This window comes from Geotrypetes seraphini, chromosome 5 (genome assembly GCF_902459505.1).
Source record: "Geotrypetes seraphini chromosome 5, aGeoSer1.1, whole genome shotgun sequence".
Lineage (NCBI taxonomy): Eukaryota > Metazoa > Chordata > Amphibia > Gymnophiona > Dermophiidae > Geotrypetes > Geotrypetes seraphini.
In genome coordinates this window covers 75,790,403-75,806,441 of record NC_047088.1, presented here as the reverse complement: position 1 = coordinate 75,806,441, position 16,039 = coordinate 75,790,403, and the positions used below count along the sequence as shown (strand labels likewise).

Genomic DNA, 16,039 nt, shown 5'->3' with positions numbered 1-16,039 from the left:
AAGGTCTCTATGAAGTTCCTGCAGCTGCTGAAAGTCTTTAGGATGGTGAAACTGACCTAGGGCCTTATGTAACGCCAATACTGATGTGTGAGAGCCCACTACCCCTGTAAAAAAACCCCTTAAGACTCTTCCCGATAGGGAATCACGAGTAGTTCGGAGAAAGTAATAATGCCGCTTTATAGAGCGATGGTCAGACCACACTTGGAATACTGCGTCCAACATTGGTCTCCATACCTAAAGAAGGATATAAAAGTGCTCGAGAGGGTGCAGAGACAAGCAGCAAAGCTAATAAAGGGCATGGAGAACTTGGAATACAAGGAACAACTTAAGAGACTGGGATTATTCTCCCTTGAGAAGAGGAGACTGTGAGGGGATATGATCCAGACTTTCAAAATACTGAAAGGAATCGACAAAATAGAGCAGGAAAAAAAATTATTTACAATGTCCAATGTGACACGGACAAGAGGACATGGGCTGAAGTTAAGGGGCGACAAGTTCAGGACAAATATCAGGAAGTTCTACTTCATACAACAGGGGGTGGACACCTGGAATGCTCTCCCAGAAGAGGTAATTGCGGAATTCACCATTCTGGGATTTAAGGGTAAGTTAGATGTACATCTCCTTATGTGTGGCATAAAGTGACATAGGTAAGGGTAAGCTAGATGCACATCTCCATTTGAGAAGCTTAGAGTGATATGGGGACTAAAACTATGCCAGGGTACACCTGGCGGGGCCTCCGCGTGTGCGGATTGCTGGACTTGATGGACCTAGAGTCTGTTCCGGAGATGGCACTTCTTATGTTCTTATGTTATGCAATCTGTTCCGGAGGAAGAGAATAAATGTAATGCTTAGCCTGACAGGCGAAAGTATCCCCCCAGCAGTGGCCGAGCTGATCACCAAATTCCTGAAGAGGTTTTAGACGGCCCTCTGGAGTCAACAAACGTTCCACAGTGTGGATCCCACGTTGAGCTCAATCTAAGAAAGCAGTGTTATCTTTCCCCAGGAGAAAAGCCAAATTCCCTCTCAGCGATATCTGATTAGTCACCCTAGGGTTTCCACCTAACTTACAGATAAAACTCCCCCACACCGCCCTCATAGATTTTAAAAGAACACTTGACCGGAACACAGATGGGATGTTCTTAGTAGGCAAATGTAAAAGACTAAGAAAAAAGTGAGGGCCATAGAAAGCTAATTCAAAGGTGAAATTGGTATATTGATCCTCTCCCTGGAGCCAATCCTTCAAGTGGCGCAGCAAGCAGATGTCATTGTAAAGGCCAAAATTGGGGGATCCCAAGCCTCCCTGCATCCAGCTGCCTTCCAAGTAATGGTATCAGACTTTTGGCTTGCGCCGATTCCAACAAAATTGAGAGATTAACTGAGCCAAACAAGTAAGATCTTTTTTCAGCAAACGAATGTGGAGTGTTTGTATAACATACAACCAACGAGGAAAAATCACCACCAAACCAAAGCTAAGCGGCCCAGCAAAGACAAAGGAAGATCCCCCCCCCATGTTTCTAGTTGAAAGCTGGTAGCTGCAAGAAGTTTAGAAACATTAATTGAGTAAAGCTGAGCAGTAGAAGGCGGCTAGTACACACCGAGATACTTAAAGGAACCTAAAGCCCAGCGCAATGGAAAGGCAGTCCCCCACTGGGTCTTGAGAGCAGGGAAAGACGGTAAGACTTCAGATTTTAATAGGTTTAGCTGGAAACCAGCAAAATCCCCCATATTCCCCAATGGATTCCAACAAGGCCGACAAGGAGCGGCGAGGGTCCGTAAGGTGAGCAAAAAGATCATCCACAAAGGCGGCAAGTTTGAAGCTATGGCCCCCTATCCGAACTCCTGCGATGTCTGGGTTAGAATAAACATCTCTAAGAAGCAGATCCAGAGTCAAAACAAACAACAAGGGCGACAATGGGCACCCTTGCCTCGTGCCCCTATGAATCTCAAAAAGTGGGAACCTACAATTGTTGACCCACATGGTCGCCTGAGGGGTAGCATAAAGTGCCTTAATAGCAGAAACAAAGACAGAGTGGTGAACAAAAAATCTCAGCGGACCCGATCGATTGCCTTCTCTGCGTCAAAGCTGATAAGTAGTGAAGGGAGAGTTGTTTTTTTTAAACGTGCGTCCCAATTGGCTGCCAGATGGTGGTAGGATATCCACCACCACCACCTACAATCTGGACGCCCGTTCATAGAATCAGCCCCTAAGTGCGTTAGCATGCACAATTACATTGGCACATGCCAACTGCTAAACATGTCCATTATATTCTTATAGACCAAAGCTCTTTTCAGTATTTCTCAGGGAAGTTATTCACATTGCCACTTTCATACATCCTGAGTTTCGCAGGTAGGGCTGGTCTTTGACCAAGGGCCGCCACGTGAGCGGACTGCTGGGCACGATGGACCACTGGTTTGACCCAACAGCGGCAATTCTTATGTTGTTATGCATGTCAGCTTGTCACTCCCGGAGCAGGGAACCTGTCTAAGCAGCCTTGCCCGGGCCTGGCCTTCTGCACCTTCACCTCTGCCTTCCCTCCCCTTCTTGCCTCCGGTGTTTTAACATGTGGGAAAGCAGGGGTGCACTGCAACATGTCGAGGCGGCACTTTTGTCTCTCTTCAGTTCAGCTGTTGTAAGCAACAGATACAACGTGGCTGTATTATTATCTGTGAATTTCAAATACTGGCCATTTTCCAAGTTAAGCAGAGTTTCTCAACTTGGAAAATGTTATGCCGATATTCAAAAAAGGTTTGAGGGGGTCCCGGGAAACTACAGAATGGTGAGTTTGACCTCGGTACCGGGAAAGATGGTAGAGGTGCTGATCATTGCTCACATTGATGGGCATGGTCTGATGAGGACCAGCCAGCACGGTTTCAGCAAAGGCACCTAACTTGGAAGCCTAGTAACACCTAAGTCAGCTATGCCTATTCTTCACCCCCTAACCACACCTACTTTTCAGGTAGGTATTGTTAGGAGTTGGAGGGTGCCTTCACTTAGGTGTTGCTGGATGTCCTAAAAGTTTGACACCACACTCTTAATTGGTTTAAAAAAAAAATTGATTAGCTGAAAACTGGCACAGGCAATTACCATGCCAATTAAACCAATTTCAAAAAAAGTTGAGTGTGGATTCTGAAGTTAGACGTTGCTAGGTGTCTTCGATTAAGGCACCTAATGTAGCTCTACATCCCTTCATCGATTTAGATTTTAAAATGATTGAACTGTCAATTGTTTGAGTTACCCAGTTCTATTAGAGTTTACAGTTGAGTCCAGAATGGAAAATTGTGAACTAAAATGGTGCTATGAATTTAAATTTAGATGCCAAATATCTGGGTTTGTCAGATTAGAGGACAACTATAGCAATGACATTTCATTCTTTTTCCATTAGGAGCTCTTTCTTGAGTAGTAATAGATATGGCCTTGAGTTTCACCTCTGCCATAGATTTACTAACATTGTTCAGAAGAGCTTCAATCTGATAGACAACTATGGGATCCTTTTATTAAGGCACGCTAACGGATTAACATGCACTAAATGGTAAGACACCCATGGAATATAATGGATGCCTTAGCATTTAACGTGCGCTAAATCAGTTAGTGTGCCTTAATAAAAGGACCTCTATGTTTGGTCCCCTTTTATCAAACTGCGGTAGAAGCTTTTTACCGTGGCTGGTGAGATAAGTGCTCCGACGCTCATAGGAATTGAATGCGCGTCGAAGCATTTACCTCGCCGGCCTACAGTCAAAAGCTCTACTGTGGTTTGATAAAAGGGGCCCTTTATTAAGTTTAAATATTTTCTATTTATTTTTTGTCTGTGCACCTTTCCCCTGGGCTGTTTTACACATTTTCTTTTTCCTCAAAAAATAAAGGTAAAAGCTGCAGCATGTCACATTTGAAACTTTACTTTCATAACCTGCATTTACTTTGAAACAAGAAAGCATAGAAGTGCTTGTTTCATTTATTTTGATTGTCGATAAAATGAGTTTTGCTATCCTCAGTTCAATTGCAAATAAGCATGCATTTACACTACAGAAAATGAAAATGGAATAGTTTGCCTTCCACACACTATGTTGCCAAAGTGGAAGTAGGCTAGATTTGAAAACTAATTTCCTGGCAGTAGGAGATAACCTGTTTAGTTTTTCCTTAAATTATTTTGTTGAACAGGAAGCAAAAAAGTACTTTATGGATCAACTGACCTGGCTAGCTGTGATCTTTGGTACTTTTGCAAAACATAGCACAATTATAACAATAGCAGTGCCAGGACAACCATTTATTCTCTAATTAGCTTTGAATTAATTTATTTGAATTAAATTTATTCTCTAATTAGCTTTTCATTCACCTACATTTGGTACTGTATGATGTATGCTGATTTTAAGTTTGTGCATTACCTTATAAAGATCAAATGGACACACTGGTAATTTTCATTAATCTCATACAGAGAATCTAATTAAAATTTCTATTATTAACGATGCATTTTTTAGTTGTTTCCTTTGTTCCTTGAAGAGCAGGATGTTAATATTAATTAAGCTTTTATTATAATACAGCTCTGTTAATACCTGTAGAATTATTTTTACTGATTTTATAATAGTGTTCATAGATAAAGTTTATGGCTGATGTAAGTTAACATAGTAGATGACGGCAGTAGATGACCCGAATGGTCCATCCAGTCTGTCCAACCTGATTCAATTTTAATTTTTTCTTCTTAAGTATTTCTTGACAAGAATCCTAAGCTCTACCCAGTACTGTGCTTGTGTTCCAACTGCCGAAATCTCTGTCAAAACCTACTCCAGCCCACCTACACCCTACCAGCCATTGAAGCCCTCTCCAGCCCATCCTCCCCCTAACGGCCATATACAGACACAGACAGTGCCAGTCTGCCCAGTACTGGCCTTAGTTAAATATTTTATATTATTTTCTGATTCTAAATCCTCTGTGTTCATCCCATACTTCTTTGAACTCAGTCACCGTTTTCCTCTCCACCTCCTCTCTCGGGAGTGCATTCCAGGCATCCACCACCCTTTCCGTAAAGTAGAATTTCCTGACATTGCTCATGAATCTACCACCCCTCAACCTCAAATTATGTCCTCTGATTCTACTATATTCCTTTCTCTGGAAAATATTTTGTGCTACATTAATACCTTTCAAGTATTTGAACGTCTGAATCATATCTCCCCTGTCCCTCCTTTCCTCTAGGGCAGTGGTCTGAAACTCGCGGCCTGGGGACCAAATGCGGCCCGCCAAGTACTATTTTGAGGCCCTTGGCATGTTTATCATAATCAAAAAAGTAAAATAAACAGTTTATTGATCATATGTCTCTTTAGCTATAAATGACAATATTATTATTAAGACTTAGCCAAAAAGAAAGATTTATAAACTATAAAGAGTTTTACCTCATGAAAAAATGTCATTTCTTTAATAAGACATTAACTATTTTTTTCTGAGGCCCTCCAAGTACCTACAAATCCAAAATGTGGCCCTGCAAAGGGATTGAGTTTCAGACCACTGCTCTAGGGTATACATATTCAGGGCTTCTAGTCTCTCCTCATACGTCTTCTGGCGCAAGCCTCCTATCAAGTCTTCTTATGTCCTTCAACAGATACGGTCTCCAAAACTGAACACAATACTCCAAGTGGGGCCTCATCAACGACCTGTACAGGGGCATCAACACCTTCTTCCTTCTACTGGCTACGCCTCTTTTTATACAGCCCAGCACCCTTTTGGCAGCAGCCACCACCTTGTCACACTGTTTTTTTGCCTTTAGATCTTCGGACACTATCACCCCAAGGTCCCTCTCCCCGTCCGTGCATATCAGCTTCTCACCTCCCAGCATATATGGTTCCTTCCGATTATTAATCCCCAAATGCATTACTCTGCATTTCTTTGCATTGAATTTTAGTTGCCAGGCATTAGACTACTCCTCTAACTTTTGCAGACCCTTTTTCATATTTTCCACTCCTTCTTCAGTGTCTACTCTGTTACAAATCTTGGTATCATCTGGAAAAATGGCAAACTTTTCCTTCTAACCCTTCAGCAGTGTCACTCACAAACATGTTGAACAGGATTGGCCCCAGCACCGAACCCTGAGGGACTCCACTACTCACCTTTCCTTCTTAAAGCTTAAAGTAACAAGATTTCTAGCTTGACAATTATAATAATAAAATTTCCCTTTTTCTTGTCTGACTGCGCATTTCTAATTGTGGGATTTTCTTCTATTTTTTAAATTATATGTTCTTCATAACCTTAAAAATTATCATTTAATTGCAAGGTAGGAATGTCTTCAATATGAATCATTAATATAGGGGTCCTTTTCTAAGCTATGGTAAAAAAGTGGCCTAAGCATGTCTTTAGGCTAATCTTTCCTGCACGCTAAAGCCATTTTTGCTACAGCAATAAAATGTTAATCCTGCACTAAATATGTGGTAATATTGATACAATGAGGCAAGGATTTTCAAAAACCCGTGCTAAAAAGTGACAGTCTGCTAACGCAGCCGTTTTGATAGTGAATTGAAAAAAGCGAGACATTCTCAAAAAAGTCAAACATGCAAATGAGGTTGGCGGATGGCACGAAGATTTGCTAAATTTTCATGTGCCCATCGCTGGTGATAGCAATGGACACATGCACAGAAAAACGCTTAAAGGGAAAAAAAAACCCAAAACAAAACAACAGTTGGAGAGATGCTCAATCTCTCCCACTTTCAATGAACAAACAACCACCAGCAGCGCAAGAGATGCTGATTCTCTCCCGCTGCTAATAAACCCATGCCATCAGTGAACACCCCACCCCCACCCCGGCAGCAGGAGAGATGACGATTCTCCTACTGTCAACCAACATGACAGCGGGAGAGATGCCTACACTCACCCACTGCCAAGAAATCCTGGCCACTCAACCACACTCACAGCGGGAGAGATGCCCACTCTCCCCCACTGGCAAGTGACCCCACCGCCATAGAACACATATCCCCACTTCCGATACTCCCTCCCCCTTACCTCCAAATAGATGCACGGAGGGATGCAGACTCCCTCATCCAATCTGGCCTGCGTTGTTGAAAATGGGCCTTCCCCTCCCCCGTGCATCTTGGGATGTACCGGGGAGGGGCCTGTGGCTCTGATTGGCCCAAGTTGTGTAAGGCTCCTCCCATGGAAGGCCCCTTCTTGGTGCATCTGGGGAGGGGCCTGAAGTTTTGATTTGCCCAGGCTGTATAAGACCCCTCCCATGGAAGGGGCCTTAAACAGGCCAATCAAAGCCTCAGGCCCCATCCCAAGATTCACCAGGGAAGGGGAGGCCCATTTTCAATGACACAGGTCAGCTGGGATGATGGAGTCTGTGTCCCTCTGTGCATCTATATGGAGGTAAGGGGAAGGGGGCATTGGAGGCAGGGGGGTCACTTGCCAGCAGGGGAGAGTGGGCATCTATTCTGCTGGGGAGAGAGTGGGGTGCACGGCCAGGATTTCTTGGCAGCAGGAGAGTGTGGGCATCTCTCCTACTCTGGGGGAGGGGGAGTTTTGGTTGGCAGCGGGAGAGAATCATCTCTCCTGCTGCGGGGGAGGGGGGACATAGCAATTCTGGGGAAGGGGGGGTTTGCTTCCGCTGCAGGGGAGGGGTATTGTTATGCAGCGGGAGATAATAGGCTTCTCTTCCGTTGCATCATAACACAGGCTTTATAGCAGTCTCTGACACTGACCGGCACCCCTGAACCAGTCGCTTATTTTTGTCGCCAAAAGCTGACGCCACTTTTAGAAAATGCCTATGCATTTTTTAAGAATCCACAGGAGCCCATTTGCATGTCATTGTTAGAGACTGCTAGAAAGCTTGCTATTGACAGAGATAATCCACTTTGATAATCTGCCGCTAAAATGCGTATAGGCTAAACCGTTAGTAAAAAGTTTAGTGATGCATTAAAGTTTTGAGAATCTGGCCCTGATTGATTAGAGTAGAACACCTTCTTTGAAAGTTCTTTCAACTCTTAACTCCTCTCACCTCATTCATCCCCAACCCTATATATAATGTCTGTCTGTCCAAGTTAGATTGTAAGCTCTTCTATAAATGTCAAAATGTACAGCACTGTGTACGCCTTTTAGTGTTGTATAAATAATAAGTAGTATTAGTAGTAGTAACACCCACTCTCTGCTCCCAGATGTGCCCCCCCCAAAAAAAAAATGATAATGAAAAAAATAGTGCATGGGTAGCATGCACAGATTTGGGAATTATCACATGATGCTTGAGGCAAGAATATTGTTTAAGTTTGGTTGTATATATTTTAAGTCTTTACATGGTCTTTTACCTAGTTATTTTCTTGACCACTTCAAATTTGTTAATAGAAAACACATTACACAGGGTTCATGGATATTTGACTTTCCATCTATTATGGGATGTGTTTACAAATGATTCTTTGGCAGAATTCCATCTTATCAGGCCGGTATATGGGATAAACATCTTGGCAATTTTATAGTAAGTGCCAATTTGATGATCAATTATAGGATTTCAAGTGTATTTGTATGCTTAATTGATAAATGTCAATATTGCACTTGATTTAAGATTTGAAATGAATAAAGATTAAAAAAAAAAATCTGATTAAGCAATTTTATCAAATTTTAAATAAAACTTGAAACTTGAAAAAAAAAAAAGATAGTAAGTGCCAACACCTGGCATTTAGAAAACTGTTAAAAATATACTTGTTTGGTAAATTTTTTTAACTAATGGATTGTAATTCACTGTGAATGTCCAGTATCTTTATTTTGTAAACCGCACAGAACTGAGAGGTAGCTCAAGTTTCAAGTTTATTAAAAGTTGATAAAATGCCAATCATTTTTACAATGATAAAAAAAGGGGATTACAAACGAGAGACTGATAAAACAGGACATAATTAACATACGGTAGAACAGGAGGTAAGGGGAGAGAGCTACAATATTTAAAAGAAAACCAAACGATGAAGGGGAAATCAAAAGGAGGGAGAGACAAGGCCGGTTTATTGTTGGACCATAAGCATTAAAAGGACTGGATCAGTTTTCATAAGCGGTAAACAAGCATTTTGTTACGTTATGTCCCACAGTAAGCCATTTTAAGTTACAGTAAGCGTATGCTGGCACTTACCACAGTTTAATAAACGGATCCCATAGTTCTTTGCCTTAAATTTGTATGACATATTAAGCAAATAGTAACTAGAATTTTACAATGAAAACATTGTCTTCCTGGATGAGATATAATTTGATACCAGAAGGTTAAATTTTACATTTTTGGCATTTAAGCTTTCATATGTAATTTTTTTCATTTGAAAAACATGCCAGCAACAGTAAGAAGTACACACTGTTAGCAGTTTGAGACCCACGTTCATTTTTGGAGTTTATCAAGTTAAACTCCCTGAAAACATAAACCGTTAGGTTAACATAATCCCCAAGATTGCTACAGAGTTAGCTGATTTCACCCTCGAGTGATGTTACTTTCCTATTGTTTTATGGAGTTCCATTTTTATCTTTTTAATATTGTTTTTATGTTAACCATAGTATATTAATCTCATTCAATGATAAAATAACTTCATTGTTTTTTGTGTTTTGTTTTTTTAAGACTTAGAAGTTAACATTCTATACAACAACAGCTAAATTTGATAGAAAAACCGATATCATTAATTTACAATCCCAAAAAATGATTGTATAAAGGTGAGTCATCACAAGGCACCTATATGATCTTTACAGTATATATAAAAAATCAGATGTGTATCTCTGTGTGTGTGCATGTATGTATGTTCCAGTATAACTCTGGAACACATGGACAGATTTCAACCAAACTTGGGGCCTGTTTTACGAAGCCGCGTTAGCGGCTGCGCTGTGGTAACGGCTCCGAAGCCCATAGAGATTTAAAGGGCTTCGGGGCCGTTGCTGTGCGGCTTCGTAAAACAGGGGGTTGGTATACATATCACTTACTATCTGTGGGAAAATACTGTGGAAGTGGGAAGGGGGTGACATGCAAAAATTATAAAAAACAACAGATTTTAGTGTCTACCCCATAGTATTTTTGGTCTCGCTGGGATGAATACTCAGCATAACTCTGAAACGCATGGAGAGATTTCAACCAAACTTGGTATACATATCACTTACTATCTGGGGAAAAATACTGTTTGGGTGGGAAGGTGACGTAAAAAATATCGGAAACAAAAGATACTGACACTTCTGTTGACATTTAAGTCCAAGTTCATTGCCATAGAGAGGGACATTCCTGTGGGGCATCTGGCACCGTCAATGTCTTAAATTGGTCTTAAAATGTGCATCAGGTTATATCTGGTTTCATTTGAAGTTGTCATCATGCCCAAAGTTGGGAACAGAATTTGACAAACAACAAATTCTATCGAAAGCACCCTTTATTGAATAGGGCTGGGCACATTTATTGAAACTGGCCCATAGTAACTAATGGGAAATACAGTAAAACCTTGGATTGCAAGTAACTTGGTTTGCAAGTGTTTTGCAAGACAAGCAAAACATTTTATTAAATTTTAACTTGATATACAAGCAATGTCTTGCAATACAAGTACATACAATATACAGTACACATATTACATCATCACAACTGAGCCGATGGTTCTTCTCTCTCTGATGCTGCAGGAGTATAGTGACTGTTCTAAACGAGCGAGGTCAATACAAGTACGTATAGTATTTTGTATTAAAGTTTTTGGGTTGTGGAACGAATCGTCTGAGTTTCCATTATTTCCTATGGGGAAATTAGCTTTGATATATGAGTGCTTTGGATTACAAGCATGCTTCTGGAACGAATTATGCTCGCAAACCAAGGTTTTACTGTACATGGATTAGGGACTAGGGGCCGGACTCATATCAGAAACTTGGCTGTCACATGTCATTAAAATTACAGTTTTTGCACTCACATCTTGACTTTTTTTTTCCGGAAAAGTTTGGTATGGTGAGTGACGAGCAAGGAGAACATATTCACCAGGACATTCAGTTAATGGAGTGTCACTACCAAGATTTCTGGACTGAGAGTACGATGGCCAACTACTGCTGGATTTTGTGCCATGACAATCTAGACACAACTCACAAAAAGAAATCATACTTTAAGCATTTTTGAAGAACTATTAGTTGCTAAGTGACACAGTCCAGTATAATTATGCTATGCTGTGTGCTTCTTTGACTTTGGACCGAAGATACTGCAACATTTCTTTAAGTTGATGCTGCAATTCTTAAAACCCTATATGCTGAAACGCTATAAACTAACATTAGTCATAACTTTAAAAGTTTTTGTGACTGAAAAAAAAACAACTAATAACAGATCTGAAATCAGCGTGAAAAACTGATTTTAAAAAATGTGCTGTGTTGTCAGATGATTCCAAATTTTTTGTTGTTGTTGTTGCCTTGTGTTATGCTACTGAATTAAAGGCTCTGGTAGAGACCCATTTACAAATAAGCAAAGACACTATTAATTTGGAAATATTAATTGAGAAGAATGCATACTTTGTAAATTAACTTGGAAATAATAATTGAGAAGGATACATACTTTGTAAATGGGTCTCTGCCAGAGCCTCTAATATAAATTTAAAATATAAATACTCCAGCTGTTGAGGACCTCAAGCTATTTCTCTCTTTCCCTCCCTTCCCACCATGCCACCCTTGCAGCATCTCTCTTTTCCTCCTTTCCTAACCTCCCAGCACATGCAGCATCTCTCCTTCTCAACCCCCTCCCAGCCCATGCAGCATCTGTTCTCCCCTGCCTTCCCAACACCGTTTCTCCCCCCCTCCCAGAAGGACCCTATTTCGTGATTTCTCTCTCCAGCTCACAACTCTCCCACCTACCTCCTCCCTGGCCACCATAATGTTACATTTTTGGGCAGCCGGAAGTGGCAACGAGGTGAGCCTGCTGCCATTGGCCTGCCCCAGGACCCTTCATTCTGCAGCATCCTGCCTATACAGGAATAGGAAGTCACTACAGAATGAAGACTTCCAAGGCAGGCTGACGGCAGCAGTCTCATCTTGTTGCTGTTGCTAGCTGTCAAAGATTTAAAATTACAGCGGCCAGGGAGGAGGTAGGTGGGGAAGTTGGAAGAGCCATAACTGACTCTTCTGACCTCCGACCACCAAATTTGGAGTGGCCTTGGCCCTTGTGGCCCCCCAATTCCGACACCTATGAAGTACAATATAAGTGAGCATCAAGTATTCATTTTTAACTAGATTTGCTATAAGCAGAGGGTGGACTAGAAATATATTTCAAAAAAATTGTATTTCTAATTTAATAGCCTTTTCTGACATGCCCGAACAGGGTAGGCACATTTTCAATATTTTGGACCTTAAGGTAAAACAAAAAAGAAACCAACAAAACTGCAGTAAAATTGCAACAACAAAACAAAACTGCAGGAAATGTGCAAGGTACAGTAATTTTATTCAAATCAATAAAAACAAAAACTTGGGGCTCCTTTTACTAAGGTGCGCTAGCGTTTTTAGTGCACACACAAAATTACCACACGCTAAACCGCGCGGTACGCTTGTAGATTAACACCAGCTCAATTCTGGTGTTAAGGTCTAGTGCGCGCTATTCCGCGCGTTAAGGTCCTAACGCACCTTTGTAAAAGGAGCCCTTGGTGTCCAAAATTAGTCCTTGATGTTAAATTATACGGACCCGACATGGTCCGTGTTTTGAAAAACACTTCTTCCTCAGGGGTCTAAAATGTTCACTACATTCATATGCAAGAACCATATAGATAACAGCAATTGAACAAAGGTTCTAGAGACACAGGCTATGAAAATCCTCCTGTAGAAAACGCTGCTCAGAGAAACACTGATTGCAGTATTTTGAGGTATAATTGCCATCCAATTCAGTGCCTGGTATAAAGTTAGGGCAGCTGTTTTGCTGTCCTAACTTTATGTAGTTACTTATTTGGTTAGCAGAATGCAAATCATCTCTAACAGGCTAACCCCCTGTTCTACGAAACTGCATTAACAGTTTCTAGCGCGGGGAGCTGTGCTCAATGGCCCACGCTGCTCCCGATGCTCATAGAGTTCCTATGAGCATCGGGAGCAGCGCAGGCCATTCAGCGCAACTCTCTGCACTAGAAACTGCTAGCACAGTTTTGTAAAAGAGGGGATAAGTTTTCGCTTCACCCTAACCCCTGGACCACACACAAATTAGGTGGTTAGATGGGATAGTCGGTGTCACTAACCAGTTCAGTGTCTTCTAATATAATTTAAAGGGCTGGGATCCTCTCTTGGCTGTTTAAATTGCTTTGAACATCACCCCCGTTATTTTTACGAGTTTATTTGAAATCTAATTTGTTAATTGTGCTTAGGATTTTGATGAACAAGCAGTAACTCTTGAGAAAAGTATTTCATTTTCAGGCTCAGCACTACTTTAAAGCGTGTTGAGTCTGAAATGCAATTTTTCTAAGATTAATAATGCAGTCTGCATTGTTTGGAAGGAGATTGCTTGCCTACCATTTGAATCAAATCCTTTGCAAGAGTTATGCCATAACAGAAATAGAATATCAGTAATATCCCTCTTCAGTTGGCAAATCTCTTGAAACTTTATTGTATTGTCAATCACTGTCCCTGCAGTTATTAATACTTAAACCTGATGCAGATGTCTTTTAAGAACTATTATTGATAAATTCAGAAGACATGTAGATTTATGAATAATTCTATGAGTTTTTGTATCAACAAAAACTTAGTTATATGTTTTTGTTGTTTAGAATTATGCAAAATCATAGCATGGAGGCTACATAGACCCTGGGGAATTACTTTTTAAATGTAACCCAAAGAAAGTATATAGGGGGGGAAGGGAGTGGGATTTTAATATGCATCAGTTTAGTATGATGATGACATTGTTTAATTCTCTGCAGTAAAAGGACCCCTAAGTCTTCTCTTCAGACTTCTCTAGTAGAGTAGACTTATTAAGGTTATCAGAAGAAAGATCTGCAACAGATATATTATTTACCAGCATAATGATAAAGAAAGCCTAATGGCAGTGATATATTTTCTGTAATGGGAAGTTCAGTTTCAGGATATTGTAAAACCTCCTTCAAAAATATATGAAAAAAAGATCTCTTGGAGGAGTCAGAAAATACGAAGGCTGATTGAAAAGTAATGAGATTGTGGTGGTGTTATTATTATTATTAAATCAGATGATTCTACAGCAGTGGTCCCCAACCCTGTCCTGGAGGACCACCATACCAATCGGGTTTTTAGGATAGTCCTAATGAATTTGCATGGAACAGATTTGCATGTCTGTCACATCCATTATATGCAAATCTCTCTCATGTATATTCATTAGGGCTAGCCTGAAAACCTGATTGACCTGGTGGTCCTCCAGGACAGAGTTGGGGACCACTGCTCTACAGGATCTGAACATTTTTCTTTTTCAAAGTAGCATCCTTCACATTTAATAAATTTCCTGTAGCATTTCAGAATCAATTCAAAAACATGCAGTAGACTGTTTTGTGACATCATTTTTAGTGCTGTGGCATTTTTCATCTGAAGAAAACTTCCTTCTGTGCAGTTCTTTTATCAAGGTTGGGAATGGCTAGAAATCACAGGGTGCTAAGTCCGGGCTATATGGACGGTATGTTAGTGCTGTCAATGCAACAGTAGCAACATGCGGCTGAGCATTGTCTTGGAGCAAAAACCACTGTTTGTTCATCAAATATGGTCTTTTCTTCTTCATGGCTCCACGCAAATTGCTTTCAGGACATTTGCATAGTAGCCACTATTAACCCAGTGCTGTAGGATCATACCATACACATCAAAGAACAGCAGAGCATGACTTTACCTGGGTCAAAATGATGAACCCATGATTCGTCACATGTCACACTCAATGTCAGGAAATCGGGAATCCTCTCCAACATTCGAACAGTGTTCTTGCACGCTTCAGCTCATTATTGCATCTGTTCTTCTGTGAGATTTCTGGGTACCCACCTGGTGCACCCACAATACATTTTTTAATTCCTCTGTCACAATATGTTGAACCCACTTAAATGAGATGCCAATGAATTCAAAAGTTGTGTAAAGTTTGTCTAAAGTTAGCCTTCTGTCATTTTGCAACATCTCCTTAGCTTTGGCAATGTTGACATCCAGAACCGCAGTGGATGGCCGCCTAGAAGGCGCTTCTTCAGTCACTCGTGTGTTACCCTCTTTGAAGTGCTTCCACCACTGAAATAATGCAGCACGGCTAATTGTTTTACCACCGTATGCATGCTTTAACATTTCAAGCATTTCGTTACTGCTCTTTCAAAGTTTAACACAAAATTCAATCGCATATCTCTGGCGTACTCTTACAGATGCATTTTCCTCATCTGCTATGAAGAAACATACAAAGTTCTTCCTGTCACTATGACCAACAATGAAGACTATGCCAGTCCAACTGCAGGTTCAGAAATGTTGATGTATGAGCTTCACAAGAACCAGCACAGCGTTGCCACGTCTACTTGGAAGGAAAAACAGAGGCAGTCTCATTACTTTTCAATCAGCACTGATAACTTATTCTCAAGTACAGGTGTTTAATATAATTCTCAAAGTTTTTAATCTTTCAATATATACTAATTTATCCTGACAAACAGCTGTGTGCACCACTTTAATGTGTGAGGCTGTTGACTCCAGTTCAACTATTTCCCATCTGTAACTGAAGTTCTTTAATCTTGATAAATTTCCCATAGAAATAGTAAAATAAAAAAAAGAAGAGAATATTATGAAAACATTTGAGAGCTGAGTACGCATTCGTGGAGATGGTGCGGTATATAAACCCAAGGTTTAGTTTAGTTTAGTTTAGATCAAGTTCAGATTATTTAATCTGGCCAAGTCAGGATTTGCAAACCTGCTATGCCTAATGACAGCTCTTCCAGGAAGTGACTGGCTTCATCTCCAGAAGACCCATCAGCTGCTATATCATCTTCGCAGGCTCTGCACTTTGAACTTCCCAGATTCAGCATGCCTTCTGGGTGTCACACAGAAAGTGAGAGTAATTCCATTGCAAGATCTTTCCAGAGGAGGATGGTTGCTGCCCCTCCACAGAAAACCTGACAATGGAATCATCCTTCCTGCCTTACAGTATGGTCACTGCTTACT

The 16,039-nt window shown here is 40.8% G+C and overlaps 1 protein-coding gene across 6 annotated transcripts in view; it reads left to right on the top strand.

The window, feature by feature from the left end:
- The window catches only part of DIAPH2 (diaphanous related formin 2), a 1,499,255-nt gene that overhangs the window by 366,961 nt on the left and 1,116,255 nt on the right, over positions 1–16,039 (top strand). The gene's annotated exons all lie outside the window — the stretch shown is intronic.